Source organism: Taudactylus pleione, unplaced genomic scaffold (assembly GCF_031769625.1).
Source record: "Taudactylus pleione unplaced genomic scaffold, aTauple2 ptg000095l, whole genome shotgun sequence".
Lineage (NCBI taxonomy): Eukaryota > Metazoa > Chordata > Amphibia > Anura > Myobatrachidae > Taudactylus > Taudactylus pleione.
Window position 1 is genome coordinate 23,275,483 of NW_028284497.1, and position 18,817 is coordinate 23,294,299.

The 18,817-nt window shown below is 39.9% G+C and overlaps 1 protein-coding gene across 1 annotated transcript in view; it reads left to right on the plus strand.

The window, feature by feature from the left end:
* Positions 1 to 18,817, plus strand: part of CNTNAP4 (contactin associated protein family member 4) — a 377,413-nt gene that overhangs the window by 63,259 nt on the left and 295,337 nt on the right. The gene's annotated exons all lie outside the window — the stretch shown is intronic.

Below are 18,817 nucleotides of genomic sequence, written 5' to 3' on the forward strand. Positions count from 1 at the left end.
TACAACAACAGATGGGTATGTTTATATAGTATAACCATCAATATGTATATCAGATAAGAGGGTACAGAAAGTTAGAATAGATGGAATTAACACATGTGGTATATGTGATTGGTTTCAATTTTTAATCATGTACCAATGATGGTGAGTTGTTAATGAGATAACCTTAATCACATAAACATGTGTAAAAGAATAATACTGCATTCACTGTAGTAAAGAAGATTTCACAATTAAGTCGATGAGCGTATAGATAAATAGATACAAAGGAAAAATATAATATTGTGTAACATTCCTAAGTGGTAAGTATATTACCCGTGTCCCGTGTATAGCTAGGAAATCTATAGAACAAATTATTTTGCATGTAAATGACTGACTTATGCAGCAAATTATCTAATAATTTGTATTTACAATATTTTGTAACAAAATTGTGTTATACTCTGTAGATTAACTTTAATGAAAGCAGGTCTATGACCCAAAAATATCCAGAGGCTTTTTGTCTTTTAAGTAAGTAATTCATTATATTGGCCCATCAGGTATACTACAACAATATTATAATGTTCATAAATAAAACAAAACAAGTTAAACCTCTTTAATTACAGTGGGATACTACTTTTGAGTATGTGCCAAATTGCAGTGAATATTTAATGAGGGCTTCCAAGTGTAAATGACTGGAGTGATAACATTATTTGCACTTAAGTCTAATTCTATAACTTCTTTGTAGCCACAAAGTCCATATTGCATGTCCCAGAAAAGCCTACTTCAACTACTCTATATTTTGAAGGACCAAACTATTGTTTTATTTATATTAAAGTTTAATAAGTCTACCTTTAATCAGGCTGCCAGGTGGACGACTCATTCATACTGTAGTGATGTTTTCAATATTTATTTAATTAATTAATTAATTAACAATAGATGGCTAGCAATGAGGCATTAACTGAAATTAACAGATTCTAAAAATGTATATAACGTGGTGGGTGCAGTGCTTACAGCGGCAATATCTCTGCTAATAAATATTAATGGTATTTTTGATAACTAAATGAGATGGAAATTACATGTATGACAATTATGTTGCATGTAAAATGTAAGTTTAAAATTTGAAATATGAGCATTAAAAAAACCTTTTATTACCTTGGTTTATAATTTAGATATATTTTATAACAAAAAAAGGGGTAACATTGTAAACAATCTAAAATATTGTGATACTGCTTGACATTGTTATTTAATTTGTAAATAACAGTGCATTTAAATGAAGCAATATTTGGAAATAACCTGCTTTCAATAAAATATACTTTGGAAATTAATATTTCATATGACTACTAATTAATGTTGATAGTTAATTTAAAGATGATAGATGTTTGAAATTAGATTAAATATTGTCACATAACTTCTAAAATCCAGTTTTGCACTACATTGCACATTTAATGCAATTACTCTTTCAGTTTACAATGTAATTTGCCAGGGAAAATTTTATCACACTTAAAGTAGAAGTAATTGCAATTTGTCTAGTGGTTATTGAAATACATTATGAGTCATGTTTTGTCTTTTTAAATGGTCTCCATTTTCAATAGTGCTAATTAAGCAGAGACTGATAGTATACAGGGATTTGTTTAATTTCAATAAAAGTTTAGTAAAGCCGTAAATTTTAAGATAACAACTTATTGCTAATTGAATGTCTATTAATTGGGCACACACAGTAAAATGTAAGATACAATCTTAACAAAGAAAACTGATTAGTTAGGACGTTTCTTTTCATAAAATTATATCCATATTGCAAATATGTTATTGACATTTAGAAAACATCTGTCCCATGATTCACTTGTCAATCTATTCAGTGAACCTTACAGACATTTTTATAAACTTTTATATCTTTGAGCTGCAAAATCCTAAGAATATTTGTAATCATTTGCCTTAAGCTTTCAGGAACAGAAGCAACACCCTTTTTTCACACATGTGGTTAATGTTTTAAACTGTGAGTTTTCAAAATTGGCGATTTTCAGCAATTTTGCTGTCCAACTTTCAAAATGGGATTTGCACTTGATAACATTGCCATTTTAAATCAAACCACTGAAAGTAGACTATTGTGAACACTCATAAATGGATACTTTCACCCCAATAAGTACGAGGGCTGATTAAAAAGTGATGAGAGTGATTTTTATATTCAGAATCAGATAACTCCACAGGATCTGAATTTTTTTTATTTTTCAAAGTACTGTAGCGTCCTTCACATTCAGTAAATTTTTTTGAAGCATTTCAAAGACATATTAGACTGTTGCAGCTGTGGCATTTTTCAATTCATCATCTTTTTGAGAACTTCTTTCCATGCAGTTGTTTCTTCAGTGTTGTGAATGCCCAGAAATCTCATGGCGTTAAGTTCAAGCTATATGGAAGGTGTTCCAGTGCTGTCCCATTAATTTCAGTCAATGCAACAGTAGCAACATGTGGTTGGGAATTATCTTGGAGCAAAAAACCACTGTTTCCTCAGCAAATGTAGTGTTTTCTTCCTCATGGCTCCACGCAAATGGGTTTTCAGAATGTTTGCATAATAGTCACCATTAGTTGTCTGTCCATGGAGAACCCAGTGCTGTAGGATCATACCATGCACATCAAAGAGCAGCAGAAGCATTACTTTACACGCCAAAGGAATCACACAGAATTTTTTGGACGGAGGCGAATTCGCATGTTTCTAAACACTGGACTGTTATTTGGATTTTGGATCATAATAACAAATCCATGATTCATCACACGTCACAGTCGATGTCAAATCGGGTGTCCTTTCCGATATTCGAATGATGTTCTTGTGCAATTTAACTCGTCGTCGCATCTGCTCTTCTGTGAGAGTTCTGGGTACCCACCTGGCACACATGCAATACATTTTCAGTTCCTTTGTCACAATATGCTGAACCCTTTCAAATGAGAGTCCAAGTAAAACCGAAAGTTCAACTAAAGTTAACCTGTCATTTTGCAACATCTCCGCAGCTTTGGCAATGTTGACATATGTAACGGCAGTGGATGGTTTCCCAGAAGTAAAGTTATTCGCGTATTACTGATTCTACCACCAAAATAATGCAGCACAGCTTTTTGTTTCTTCACCGAGATGAGTTTCATTTCCACTTTAAGTTTAACACAAAATTCAATCAAACATCGCTGACATAATCTCACAGACACCTCTTCCTTATATGCCATGACAAAACGTACAAAGATCTTCCACTCGCTGTGACCAAACAAATAAGAAGACTACAGCAATCCAACCAGAGTCTCAGACACATCCAGGGCTGCCATCAGAATTGGTGGGGCCCGGGACTGACAAAATAGGCAGGCCCCCCCCCCAGGTTATTAGATCCAGTCTCAGCCAAGCATTTTTTTTCCCACTCCCCCCCCCCCTTATTAGATCCTGTGTCTGCCCAGCATTTTTAGTCCACTTTCACCTTCCATTATTAGATCCAGTCTCTGCCCAGAATTTTTTTTTCCCACTCCCCCCCCTTATTAGTTCCAGTGTCTGCCCAGATTTATTTTCCCCACTTCCCCCCCCTTAGATCCAGTGTCTGCCCGATGTGCACACCTTTCTTGTCACTTACCTTAATTCCTTGAAGTTTTCGGTTTCTTCTCTGCCTCTTCCCCAGCACTGCAGAGTGACGCTGGTCCAGCTTCTCCGCGGCTCCTCCTACCTCAGGCTTTCCCTCCAGAGGCACAGCGCGACATAATGACGTCACATGCGCCGACTTCAATGCAGCAGCAGCACACTTTATTGACATTCCAGGGCAGACGGATGTTGGTTGGTGGAAGAGCAGCCCGAGCGGACCCGCTGCCTCTTCCATATGGGGACCAGGGTGGCGGCCGGTACCAGCGGCGCCGGTGGTTGGGTCCCTTTTCTTCTGATCGCGGGGTCACTTTGGGCTGCAAGCTGTGCAGTGCCGAAAGCCGCCAGGCGCCGGCGGGACCCCCCTCCTTCAGCCAGGGGCCGGGCCCAGGTCTCCAGTCCTGGCAGTCCCCCCCTGACGGCGGCCCTGGACACATCGATGTATGAGCTTCACAATAACCAGCATAGCATTACCACATCTACCAATGGGACAGAAAAACAGAGGCAGTGGTAAAGTGGCAGTGGCAGAGAGTAAACTCCTGACATGAAGTGCATCAATGTTACCAGTTTCCCCTATCTGAGCTGCATATAAATAGCTTCTCTAAGAAGAGGGCAGAGTTACTACAGTTTGATTGAGTGTACTCCCGGCACCTAATTTTTGCTAAAACAGTTCAATAAAAAGTTTGTTTTTACTTCAGCTGCTGTTTTATTCATAGTCCCTTATACTAGCAGCAGAAATAACTGCAGAGCTACATAAGACACTTTGTAACATAGACTTCCATCTCTCAACAGTCATGGTTTTATAAGCCTATTGTAATTTTTTTGGGGGGAGGGATGAATGGGGGGGGTGGGCAGTGAAAATGTGTCAGAATATGAACACTTACATAAATTCAATGTGATTGCATTAAATAAGTTAATTCAACTTTACATATGTCAAGACCTATTTTTCTCACTAAACAAAATACTACTTGATGACTTGTTAGATATTTGTGAACCTAGGAACATAGAAGGTCCACTGGTTAAGTAATTGAAGTGGGTGATTTTGGCAAGCAAAAACATACTAGTATATGTAATAAATGTAAACAAAAGTACCCAAACCTAGTGTGACTATGTGAAGTGGGTTTAAAGGACTGAAAGCTGGTCTACCCACTTCCATATCTATATAGAAAATAGTATAAACAAGAGGGACAGTAGCCCATGGTCCCTGTTATATTCTTGTGGTATACTGTATTTGTATTAATTTTAACAGCTTTCATAAGAGCTAATTGAGCCATTAAATGACATTATCATTAGGTATAGTTCTTGTTTGTTCCTCTTATGACATGTTCCCCTGCAACACTGTGTTTGTATGACTAACAGATTAAAGCTAAAAGGTGCATACACACAATGATTTTTTGAATGATTATCGATAATAATATCATTTATCATTCAATCCTTGAAAAAAATAATTTCCTTTCTGAGTTTAAACGATGAACGATTATTGTTCATGTGCGTTCTCGTTTGTAGTTTGTAGTTCAGTCAGACTGATCAACTCAACGATTTTCAGTAAGGGAATATGCAAAAATCGTTTGTAGTTCAAAAAAATCGTTCATTACATTTAGTAAATGAATGATTTTAGTAAACTGTTTTCGTTCATTTTTCCCTTGAAAAAATTAATGAAAATCGTTTACTAAAATTGTTCATTTACTAAACCGTTGTGTGTGTATGCACCTTAAGACTTTATATCACTTTATGGCACTGATTACCCTCCCACAACTGGAAATGTCACATTGATGTGATTTTAACTCTTATAGTCAATGAGTGGCTAGTTTGGCCAATCATCACTAGTAGTAGTAGTCTATGACTATTTGCTGAGAACCAAAGAACCAAAAAAAGCAAGGTTAACTGGGGTTGAAGAGAATGCCACAGTTTCTTTATTTTAATCTAAGTTTGTCATGTTTTATAAAATTTGTCAGGATGGTCATAAATCAATTATTTAATGATTTAGTATTTTATATTGGAATCATTGACAAGTTGAGACAATGGACACATAAGAGTAATATCAGAATGCAAACATAGGTCTATGTCCTTTCTATGCCAAGGGGGGAGAGATTTAAAATATGCACTGGATTATGATCATTATTTGTATGTGTTCAAATATTAGACCACCCTATTACTATCTTGTTTCAAATAAATATTTGTAGAAAAATACTTCTGTTAGTTGGTGGTGCACCACAGCGTATAGTACAATATACTAAAGACTAAAGTCCACAATAAGAAAACTCCTTTTTAGTACACTTATATGCAATATTGAATTTATTAAAATTTTACTTTTCATTCCATTGATATAAGATAAACTAAGATGAAAGACATACAACACAAAACACACAAAAACATATAAAATTATTTTCAAAGTTTGAATTCTCCTAAAATATTAAGGTTAAAGGATTCTTAGAACATCACAACTAATTTGTGTATGTTACGTTTGATGTGAAGTTACAGTAATAAGATGCAAGTCTGCATCTGGTGCAAAACAGCTAGGGGCATTGATCAATGTGATTTTGTAATATACTGTTTTGTATAGTGTCTGTGGCTTAGTGGTTAAGGTGTATGATTCACATAACCTTCACCTGGGGCTCGAATCCTGTTAAGGGGGGATTGAGTTATTTAATTTTTTAATCAATATTATTTTATCTTACATGCATACATTATTTATTAAAGTTTAGTTTCACCCTTCATGTCTATGTAAGGTCACAGAAATTTAGCTTGGGCACTATAGACATGTTCGATACAGTACAGCTTTCAATTGAATTCATGTTGATTACTATTATTGGGGCTCAAAGACATACCCACAGCTTTGAAGAAGGTGGGATGAATAAATGTTAATGTTGTGGTACTTTATTGAAGGTACTACATACAGTAGTAGCTCCACAACTCCCCGGCACCCTGCAATGACACCCATACAGATATAGAATGCAGGCGCTCATGTCAGATTTCAGATGCACCCACAGTGTCAGTGGCTCAGATGGGTCAGATGCACCACAGCTTTCAATAAGAGGATAAATTAATGTTCACAAATGGTGGATTACTGTGCTTACATGTACTAGCATAATATTGTGAAAGGAAGACACATTTTTTTTAATTATTATTATTATTGATATTGTCATTATTATTTTTATTATTATTATTATTATTATTTACACTTCAGAGCTGTCTTTGCACTTCCCCCACCAGGATTCACTAGATACTTTTTACACTACTTAAAAAAATTGTGAAAGGCCTTATGGTCTTGTGGTTAGAGTGATTGTTTTGCATGGCAGTAGTCCAGGGTTCAAATCCCACCACAGCCTAATAATAATAATAATAATGATAATGAAAATGTGTCTTCCTTTCAAAATATAGCACATGTAAACACAGTACCCCACCATTAGTGAATATTAATTCATCCCGTCTCATTGAAAGCTGTGCATGCATCTCATGTATGTATTTTTATACCATCATAACAACACGGCAATTACACTACTGTACAGTAAAGATTGATTGTGCGAACATGCAACATGCAAATACACTGCAGTAGTGTCTTGAATGTGATTGGCCCACTTGTCAGGGATCTCCATCCACTTCTACAGTATGGTATTCAGTAGTGTATAATTTCATCAGCGGAGCACTCGCCACCTACAAGTTAAGTGGTGCATTGCATGCTTCTCTTACATTGTAGAATGCAACGGAAAAGCCATCACACAACTTACCAAGGTGCGACTCAGAAGCCTGAATGTCGAGCTATGAGCATCAAACTAGCTGGGCCCATCTGTATGCAGCTAATGTATAATTCGTCTTTTTATACCTGTCATGGATATACTGTACAATACTGAAGAATAGTGAAATATATTCTTAATTGCATCAAAAACTAATGTAAAACAAATTTTATAGTCCCTTGGTGAATTCCTGAGCTTAGGGTGCAATTGTAATGAATTAGTGCCTGATTCATCATGGATCACAATTGCAACAGCAGACGCAGATTGGTCGATGGTGCATACTGCGTATGAGTAAGCAATGCAGTACACGTGCGCAGGTCAGCATTATGATCACACTGCGATCACGTACGCAGATACAAAGCCATCGCTGATACAAAGCCATCGAGTGGTCAGAAAAACACAGGCGTGCCTGTCCATTTGAATGCTGTTGCTTGGACATGCATAAATTAGCCACTGCGACAGCATATGCAGCTTGAGTACTCACTGCATGCGACGAGGTTAGCAACTTCTGAAACAGGTCAGACCTGCTTTAATTCTCCGTGAGGGACCGTTGTTACTCGATGTTACCTATGTAACAGGACTGCAAGGTCTTACGGATGTGATAAAGCAGTAGTTGGTGTCTCTATGCAGGCTGAGCAGTTGCAAACAGCATATTTTCACAGCAGGACTGTATGCATAATCGTAGCTGTGATCGTAATAGCAATCCATAATGAATCAGGCCCTTAGTCTCAAATATATGACTACTACAATGAAACTGTTGTATCTCCTGATCTATTGGAGTTTGGGCTATAAACCTCACAGACATAAATATATTGATGTGAGTAAAATTTGGGGGCTATACACAGCGGCGGATTGAGAACTAAAAGTGGCCCTGGAAAATATTTTGAAAGTGGCCTCAGGTGGGTGGCGCCAACACCAAAGTAGACGGGATTAGTACATCACTATACTGCAGCATCTACGTATACCCCATGGAAAATCCTAACCAGCAGGTGGGAAAGCATTTTAAAAATAAAGATAGAACTGAGGATATAATAATAATATATTAATGGTGCGACTCAGACACATGCGCAGACAAAAAGAAGACTGTGTGTTGGAGCAGTTAGTCAGCCATGAAGCAGAGTAGGCTGGATCTCAATGAATATGAGGATGGGAACTTTTTTTTTTTTACTTATTTGAAGAAAAATCAGTTCTAACAGTTAAAATAGCTCAAAAAGCATGCTCGTCTGTAAGAACCAAGCCTTTTCCTTTACATTATATTTAGTAATAAATGATGGTTTGCTATGTTGTTTCAGAAGCCACTGCTGAATACATTGTCCCAAATCAAATGCTTCTTATCACTAAAATCGGGATTGCGATTTCCGGTCTGGCGGATGTCATTCAAGAGCTTTGTATAGGTTTTCCTCTTTTAAAAGGCACAGTTTACCTATATTCGCATACTGTATTATTAAAGCACAGGAAATAGTGCTTTGGGAAATCAAAACTATATTAATTCTGCCACCAGTGTCACAATACATTATAATTGTGTTTTTGCATTATTTTATGCAAAAAATAAGCGCAAAATATGAAGTGAAGAAAAGTCTTGGAGGACTCACACTAAAATGGCCCACCATCACAAATGTACTCATTCAATCATTAGAAATACAATAGCATATCTCCACTCTCCTAAACGTAAACTTATTTTCTGAATTTGCACACAGAAGCAGCCACAGTGGTTTGTGTAGGTAGATAGGACTGACAGCAGGCCCAACTGTCAGGCCATGTAAGTTTATTCCTACAGCCACAACACTACAGGAAAACCATGCTTCTTTGTAAGACCCTATCAGTAGTTTGACAATTACAATTCATTTTTATTTATAATTTTAAGAGTATTTGTACTTCAGCTGTGGTTGGGACAAATAATACTAATATTACTAATAAACTGTTTATTCCCATCACACAATTGGGGTGTGGGAGAAGTTTTGTGGCCTTGGAGTTGTGCAAATAGGAATGCAGCCACTGGGGTATAAAACATACGGTATACACACATAAACATTTACAGTACATTAAACGGAATCGGTATGTAATGCCAGTGGCTGTATAGCCGTCAGATCAAATACCGACAGCGGCAGCCCGAGAGATCGAAATCCCGACTACAGCAGGTAAGTACACTAACCCTCCCCTCTCCCTGCCCTAACCCTCCCTTAGTGGTAACTAACCCCAACCTCCCCCCTAGTGCCTAACCTTAACCTCCCCCCCATTAGTGCCTAAACCTATCCCCCCTCCCCGCACCTTAAACCTAATCCTACCAGGGGAGTGCCTGACCCTAACCCCCTCTAGTGGTGCCTAACCTAAATCCCCATGGGGGTCCCTAAAGTCAGACCGCCCCCCACGGCTGCATCCTAAGACACCTTGCTTACCTTCGTTCAGTATGCCGGGTGTAGGGATTTTGTAGTGGGACTAATGATAGGCGTTGGGATTTAGATGCCTATCTATAGTCCCATGTCGGGATGTCATTGTCAGGATATCCCGCCCGCCGGTATCCTGACTGCATTCCCATTAAACATATATAAAATATATATGCTAGAGTGCCAGATTCTGGAATACCCCTTCAGAGCAGAAATATGAACAGACTTTTCACAATATTAAGAAAACTAATGCTAGTGCTTTACAATTTCGAGCACTACAGAAACAATCAGACAATTTTTGGGGACACAGAGGCTTTGTCCAGAGCTGCGGAGATATTGAAATTGTCAGGTGAAGTCAGAGATGATACAGAGATGAGAGGGCCTGGCCTTTACAGTCTGTGGGTGATAAGTTGTGTGGAGGAGAGAGTGCGAAGTTTGGAGGCAGGTAAGTTGTTGAAGGGGTTGTGGAAGACCCGAAGGATAAAAGAAGGTTGGTTGGAGAAAAGAAAGCAGGAGAGCAGACACCAAAGAATACAAAACATAGCATTAACTTACAAGTGCATGGTAATGAGATTGAGGCCTATTCACCAATTTAAATTCTGGGTTCTAGTTCCACATATTAGTACCACCCTGAATTGGTTTAGACCCCATAATGCACAATGCAGTTATAAGCTTGCCATCTTGTTATATAAATATAGTGGAAGCCTACCCAATACAATAACACTCTCTACCTCCATTTTCCTCCTGTTCACTCTTACCGTCCAATCTACCCATTCCTCTCTCTTGTTCCCGATTACCATCCTATCTACTCATTCCTCTTTCTCCTATCTACCCATTCCTCTCTCTTGTTCCCGATTACCCTCCTATCTACCCGTTCCTCTCTCTTGTTCCCGATTACCCTCCTATCTACCCATTCCTCTCTCTCCTATTCCCATTTACTCTATCTACTCATTCTTCTCTATCATGTTCCCAATTACCCTCCTATCTATTCATTCTTTCCTTCTGTTCACAAATAACCTCCTATCTACCCATTCTCTTTCCTGTTCACAAATACCCTCCTATCTCCCAATTCCTCTCTCTGTTGTTCCCGATTACTTCTCTCTCTCTCTCTCCATTTCCATTCTTCTTTCCTTCTCAGCGATGCTACCATCTCTCTTTCATGTGAATCTCTCCTCTCTGGCTATCCTGCCTTTGCTCATACTCACGTCTCCCTTACCATCCCCATGCTTACCAACAGCTCTGTTCAGTGCAACATACACGTGTTTATTTACACTATTACCTCAATATTCCAAATTGTTCCTTTCTTTACATATTACCATTTTTTTTCATGTATGAAATCTGTTCTTCCTTATCTCTGTGCTCCCTTGTACACCCCCTGCCCATATAGATCCCATGCAGACTTCTTCCTGCCCCACTTGCCAATTTCCCATCCTTGCACCTATCAGCCCTGCAGTTTGCATTTCTTTATCTGTTTCTGTCTCACCAATACATTATCTGCACTACTTACCGTAATTGCCCTCTTCCAAATTAAATTATCTCCCTTTACTTCTTCAGTTTTGCAGCACTTTCCTCATTCCTCCTAGTTCCCATTTGATTTTTTTCCATATACAAGTGCACATCCATTCATGTCCTCCTGTCTCATTCCCCCTGTTCTCCTGCCCCATCTCTTCCCATCTTCTCTGTGTCTCCTTCTCTCTCCTCCAATATTTTGCCTCCCTGCACTCCAGGCTGCTGACTCTCCCTGGCTTACATATCCAATTTAATCTCACTGTTTAGTGCCATAAATGACTCCAGCAATACTGTATGTACATTGATCCTGGGAATCAATCTGCACTGCCCCCCCAGTGCCCCTTGCCACTGCCCCGCTCTTCCTGGTACTAGCGCTCCTCTCTGAGGTTGCTCTCCCCAGGTGTCCTCACCCCCACCCCTATGATCTCCTTGCTGCTCTGTCTAGCCTCAGTACCTGAAGAGGATGGAGAGGTCTCTCTATGTTTGGCATGGCGGCACCTGCTTGAAGTGCCACGCGCTGTGCAGCCCCTCAGGCAGAGACTCGCAAAACAAGGGAAGCTGGCCCTCATCTCGCGATGTGAGATCTTCTGTGGGCCACTCTGCTTGTTATGACAGGTGCCGGAGGGCTGCCCCTGCCTGTCAAGCAAGTTCTGAGGGAGGGGCCACCCCATGTTGGCCGCGGATTGTCTCCGGCATGACAAGATAGCCACAAGCAGGGTATCCCCAGTCACCCTTAACATCCCGCAGAGGCAAATACCACACGGCCTGCCCCTACACAAATTTTCTTTTAATGTAAAAAAAAAAGTCACAGGGGCTGGCTGACAGGTGGCCCCACGGGTGCCGGCCCACCGGGGTTCTTCCCGGTGAATTCAATTAAAATCCGCCCCTGGCTATACAGAAAAAGTACATATAGGTGTGTATCTTCAGCAACTGAGAGCATTTCCTCCTTCACATGTCCAAAGAGCATTAATATAAGATTCAAGCATAGATTACATGTGATCAAATGCCAACAAATCTGCAGCAAATGAGAGAAATTGCTTATGCTCTCAAAACACCTGCAGCAACTGAGAACAATTCTTTATTAACCATATATCATCATCAACTGAGAGCAATGCTTTATTCACTATATATTTGCAGCAAATTAGAACAATCCCTTATTTACATGTCCAGAAACAATGGCATAAGATACAGGCATCAATTACAGTACATCACTCCATAGATCACAGATATTTGGCATCCTGATAAAAAGAACAAAGTTTGTGGTGCTTTTTGATTAAAGCATGTACAACAACTGAGAGCAATTCTCTTAATCACATGGCCAGAAGCTGTTTTCAAGCTACACTTAAGCAGTGTTGATAAAAATCTATACCATCAATCCATAACATGTATGTGATAGTAGGCTCTCAATCCTATGTAGCATAAACAGCTCTTACTTTCACACATCCAATAATTGCTCATAAACAGTTTCATGCAATATATTAAGATTTGAATGAGATAAACACATTATATAGTATGTTAGGTGTAAAGTACCCTGTGTTGAGTGGGGGCAAAATTTTTGCTGTCAACCTGCTGCTGCAAGCATTGTATGGGTTAATAAGATAGTGTCTCCAGCACTGGGAGAAAAGAAGAGAGAGTGCAGGCCACTGCTGTCCTGGGCGGCCACTGGCTCAGTCCCTGGTTTGTGAAAACATTGCAGAGAAAAAGCCAGCTTTATCCAGATGAGGGAGCCCACTAGAGTACCTGTGTGAAGTGTGGTGTGTCAGTGCGGTCAGCGTAGAGAGAATACACAGTTCTAACAAGACATTCTGTGAAGATTGTAATGCAATCAGGGCCACCTTCAGGGGGGAACTGCCAGGACTGGAGTCCCGGGCCCGGACTAGATGGGGACCCGACCTTGCTGCCAGGATGCCAGCCCTGAAGGAGGCACCTATCTTCCATTGTTTCTGCTATGATCGCTCCCTGGCCTGCCCACCAGGCTGCCTTATGGACACTCATGAAGAGGGATAGCTGGGGGCCGGCTTCGGGTGCAGAGGAGTCCTATGCACCCGAAGCTGGCCCCCAGCTAACCTTCTTCATGAACATCCATACGGGAGCCTGGTGGGCGGGCTGGGGGGCGATATGCAGTGGGCAGAGATGTGGTGCAGTACCTGCATGTGGGATTGCTATGGGAGGAGCAGGAGCCGCGCGTGAGTGCACTACTGTAGACTGGGAGTGGAGGCAGGCGCGGCAGTGATGGATTGTTCTGCATGCCTCTCCTTCTCCCCAACATTGCTGGCTATCAGGGCAGCAGGACAGCTCAGAACTGACGGGGAGGGCCAATGGAGGTGTCCCCATTCAGCACTCACAAACAGCAGCATCTTGCAGGCAGAGGACCCTGGTCTCTGCTTTCATAGGGAGCGCAGCTCTTCCTGTGCACATGCTGCACCCCCTGTGCTGATCTCCTCTGCCATCTGCTCTGCCCTTCTTCAATGTGTTTGTCTCTGTGCCCCCTCCCAGGTCCCAGTTTTTGTTTCACTATGTCCCCCACCCCAGGTCCCAGTATATGTGTCATCAAGTCACCCCCCCTGAAACTCCAATGTGTATCACCATGTCATACCCCCAGGTCACAGTGTGTGTCTCTCTGACCCCCCAGGCTACAGTGAATATCTCCATGTCCCCCCAGGTGTGCCTCACCATGTCTTCCCAGGTGTGCCTCACCATGTCCGCCCAGGCCCCAGTGTGTCTCCCTGACCCCCTAGGCTTCAGTGTATATCTCCATGTCCCCGCAGTCCCTAGTGTGTGCATCATCATGTTGTCCCCCCAGGCCACAGTGTGGTTCACTGACCCCCCCAGTTTATATCTCCATATCCCCCCAGGCCCTAGTTTGTCTCTTTGACCCCCCAGGCTTCAATGTGTGTCTCCATGTCCCACAGGCCCCAGCATGTGTGTCACCATGACTCCCCAGGCCTCAGTATTAATGTCACCTCTCAGGCCGCAATGTGGGTCACTATGTCATCCCCCAGGCCTCAGTGTGTATGTCTCATCCAGTCACCAATATAATATATATGTCCCCCCAGGCTCCAGTGTGTGCATCACTATGCCCCCCAGGCCCCAATGTGTGTCACCATGTCGTCCCCCCAGTCCCTAGTGTGTATGTCTCCATGTCCAGGCCACAATGTGTCTCTTATCATCCTTATGTTTGTCTGCCCTTCCCTTTTCCTCTTTTCCCTGTGTCATCCATTACTACTCCTAATATCTCCCCCCCCACACACACACTTTTACCTTTTACCCACAACCACCCACCCTGTGTCTTCACAAACTGCTGTTCCTCTTGTCCTGCACCTTCTCTCACCTCCCTCTTTCTTCATCCACTTCTGCCCACTTTACCCTTTACCTTCCTCCTCTGCCTTTTTTGCTGCTGAAGGTGATGGAGATGGCGTTCTGCTGGCATGCGGTAAGAAGCGATGTGGAGACACCTGAGGATGGAAGGTACCAAAATCTTCTCGCAGTGAATCTTACCTATTATTAAAGACTGTGAATAGTTAAAATTCAATCCTGTCGTGAGGGAGGGGGGTGGGCACCAATAGCTTTTTGTCTCCAGTTGATTGGGATGAAGTTATGCCACTGGGGAGGACACTGGTCACTGGGAGAAAACAAGCCTTCCCTGTGCATTGGCCCTCTGGGAATTGTTCCTGCAGGTCCACTGCGCTTCATCTATATGTGATGTCACTTGTGATGTCACATAGGGGTGAAGTGGCGCAGCGCAATACAATGCCCTAGAACTCCAAGTGAGCAAATATTGCATTGCAGGGAAGAGGACAGAAAGACCAGCCAAAGAAGAATGTAAGTAATAAAAAAGCAGATCACAATCATAAAGAGAAATAGGAGGTTGGTTGTTGTAGAGAAAAGGTAGCGGCGTGGGAGGGGGGGCCCTACCTATTTTGTCAGTCCTGGGCCCCACAATTTCTGATGGCAGCCCTGAATGCAATCACCAGTTGTTGGATGATGTGAGCTCTGCACGGAGACTCAATTATGCAGCTTTGATGATGCACATTTCATATGTACTTGTTCACATCCGAGACTGGGTGTCTTTGCAGACAGGGCCTCCTAATAAGACTGTAATAGGCTAGGTTCTCATGTGATGGTCATGAAAGTAATCAAGTTACTCAGCCTTAAGGTAGTCATACATCAGACCCGGATTTTGTGATCCGGTGATGCGATGGGAAGTGCCTGCGTTACCGGGTGGAAACGCCGACCTCCCATTGCCGGATCGCAGACATTTTCCATTTTAAATGCCGGCGATTTGACGATCGCGATCATTTTTTGATCGCGATCGTCAAATCGCGAATATCCAACATGTTGGATTTCTGCGATCCTGCGATGCCGGGTTGCCGCATCGCGGGATTGCGGCAATCCATCGCTGATGGATGGGCCCCATTAGTTGCTCTAGTGTGAGCTAAAAAGATAAATTCTAAAAAATATTTCTAAAATGCATACATTATGCATTTAAGAGCATCTTATTGATCAGAGAATTAATGATACATATTACTAACTACAAAAATGATAAGGATATTGAAAACTTACTTGATCAAAGCTATTCAATATGATATATCAGAAGGAAGAAAAGAAAAATTAATTAAAAAAATATTTAAAATATGCCAGTGTATAATTGCAGAAAACCTTACATAGTATATAATGTGTACAAATAATCAAATTATAGTAACACATTATATTTTAATGAGAGTGCTAATCTGCTAGTATGCAGCAAACTCTCATAATTGATGATACCCCTAGGATAAGATACAATAAGGTGGAAAAAAAGATATTAAAGTTTAGAATGTAAGCTCTCACGAGCAGGGACCTCTTCCCTTATGTGCTTCTCCTTACACTTTATTCTACTCCTTACACCTCATAAGGGCACCTAACACGTCTCTGCCAACTCCCTGCTGCTTTTTGTGAGTGTTTTAATCACTATTGCAGCAATGTATATAATTTCCTTCACTGTACTGTAAATTACTTGTTTTTTTTTGTTAACTTATTTTATGTACTATGAAAGGCGCTGCTAAACACTTGTGGCGCCATATAAATAAAGGATAATAATAATAATAATAATAATAATAATAATAATAATAATATTGCTCATATAAACCCCACTCAGGATTAAAATAAAAGCTAATGTTGGATAGTTTTGCATTATTTGCATAATGTATCAGTTGTTATTTAAAAAAAATCACATATAAATTATATATAGCTTGTGATCAGTGGATTATAAGTGTGAAAAACAACCGTAGTGTACAGTAATATACCATATTAATGGATAGTAAGCATGATTAGGATTATTCCTAATAGTATCTTTGTGACTGTTCCTAATGGGTAAATAATTGAATGGCTAGTGTAAGTGATCAGTGGTGACAGATAAGTTGACTGAGAAGAGCCATGTATTATATGATGATTAAGAAGGTATGTAGATAAACTATTGGAAAAAGAAGCTATGAAATCTTACTAATAAGTGACTATTAGAAGTGTGTCAGGTAATTTGTAAGTGAATAAATAAACACATGAGCTCATAAAAATAATATGGTGAAGAGGGTGTATAGATTTTTTATATAAGTGCTAGGTATAGTATGCGGAGAAAGACTGTCACCCCCCTAAATAAGTGCAGTAATACTTATAAGATCTTATCGGATAAAGATAACAGTAAAGTAATTTATGTAGGGAGAAGTACTCCTTAGTTAAAATGTTCATTCAATCCTAATGGGGTGAGAGCACCCAGTCTGAATGTCCATTGATTTTCTTTCTTGAGTAGTTCCCTTGTTGCATCTCCTCCTCTGATGCCCATTTTTAATCTTTCAAGACCATAAACCTTAAGATCAGTAAAGGTGTATGGATGTTTGTGGTGAAAACTTTTGGCCACAATAGATAGTTGCTTCTTGATGATATAATTTCCCGCATTCCTAATATAGTTTATATGCTCCAGGATTCTTAATTTCAGCATGTGCGTTGTCATCCCGATGTATTTTATATTGCAAAAAGATGTGATTAAATATTTGATGTTGGACGTGCGGCAGTTCATGAAATCCTTGATGTATATTTCTTCTACATATTTGTCTGTCACAGTCACCTGTTTTTGTATGTTTGCTTATTTTAGAGGAGCTGCAGTGATATGTTTATTTTATTTTAAAAATTCTAGGAGGTAGCATATTGAAGTGGCTCTGTACTAATTTATCCCTCAGGTTGGGGGATGTCCTCCAACTCATGCATATTTGTGGTCCTAATTTTTATGTAAGACCTGAATCCATTAGTAAACTTGGTCAATGTTTATTCAGGATATCCATGATCTTCTTCCATTCCCAACAGAAATCTCCTACACATCTCAGTTCTACTTCTTGTTTCTGTTTTTCTTTCTGTCAATGATTCCCTATTTGCATGTAACAATTATGAGATGGCCTTTTTTGTACATCTTGCACTATATCCTCTTTCTCTCAATCTCATGGAGAGTTCCTTGCTTTTGTTCTTGTATGCCTTATCGCCGGAACAATTTCATCTCATTCTTAGAAATTCTATTGGTATGTTTTTTACCATGGGTGGGAAATGTGAGCTAGTGCTATGTAGTAGGCTATTGGTAAGCATTTCTTTTTATAACATTCTGTAGCTAACATTCTATTTTCATCTTTGTACATTTTGAGATCCAGGGCAGATATTTGCTCCTTCCAGATGTCATACGTCAGTTTCAAATTGAGGTCATTCTGGTTTAGAGATGTGATAATTGAATAAACGGGTTCATATTCTCCTTCCCATATTATGAACACATCATCCATGTAACTCATCCAGGTGATGATGCATTTAGTCAAATTGTCATTGTTCACAGAGATTCGCATAGGTGGGGCACAGGCCATGCCCATCACTGTGCCCTGTACTTGCATATAGAACATATTGTTGAATATATAGCAGTTCTTATATAGGATGAAATGTAGCAATTCCAATTACAATTCTTTGAATTTATAAATTTTTTCCATTTTGAGGAAGTATTCCACAGCTGCAATTCTCTTTTGATAGTCTATGCTTGTATTCAGCAATTAAATATCAAGGCTTATGAGAAGGTAGTTATCGTCTAGTCTTATCCTGTGCATTTTGGTAATTACTGTACATCAGCTGTGTTGCATGTATATGAGGGAAGGCTAGTTACATGTTTTCTTAAATATACATCTACAAAAGTGTTAGCTTTTTCTGATATTCCCCCTTATGCCAGAAAATAGCAACCTTCCTGTTTTTTTAGATCTTTGTTCACCACTGGAATTAAGCAAAAGTCAGAGTTTTTGGGTTATCAACCTTCAAATAATCAAATTGTGCTTGGTGATAATCTAATTTTTTAAGGCATGGTTGATAATTCTATTAAATATGAGATTGCAGTCATCTGTGGTTTAATACGTAATTCTGATAGCAGCCTGAGGCAATAAATTGGTTAAGGGCCTCTTTTTATAGAGTACATTGTTTTAGGCCATATGATTATGTTACCACCCTTGTCAGATGGCTTGATAACAACATCATCCCAGCTGTTAATCTCATTAAGTGCTTTTCTTTCATATAATGTACGATTGTTTTTATAGCATTGTTTTCATATTTTTTTTCCATCTTAT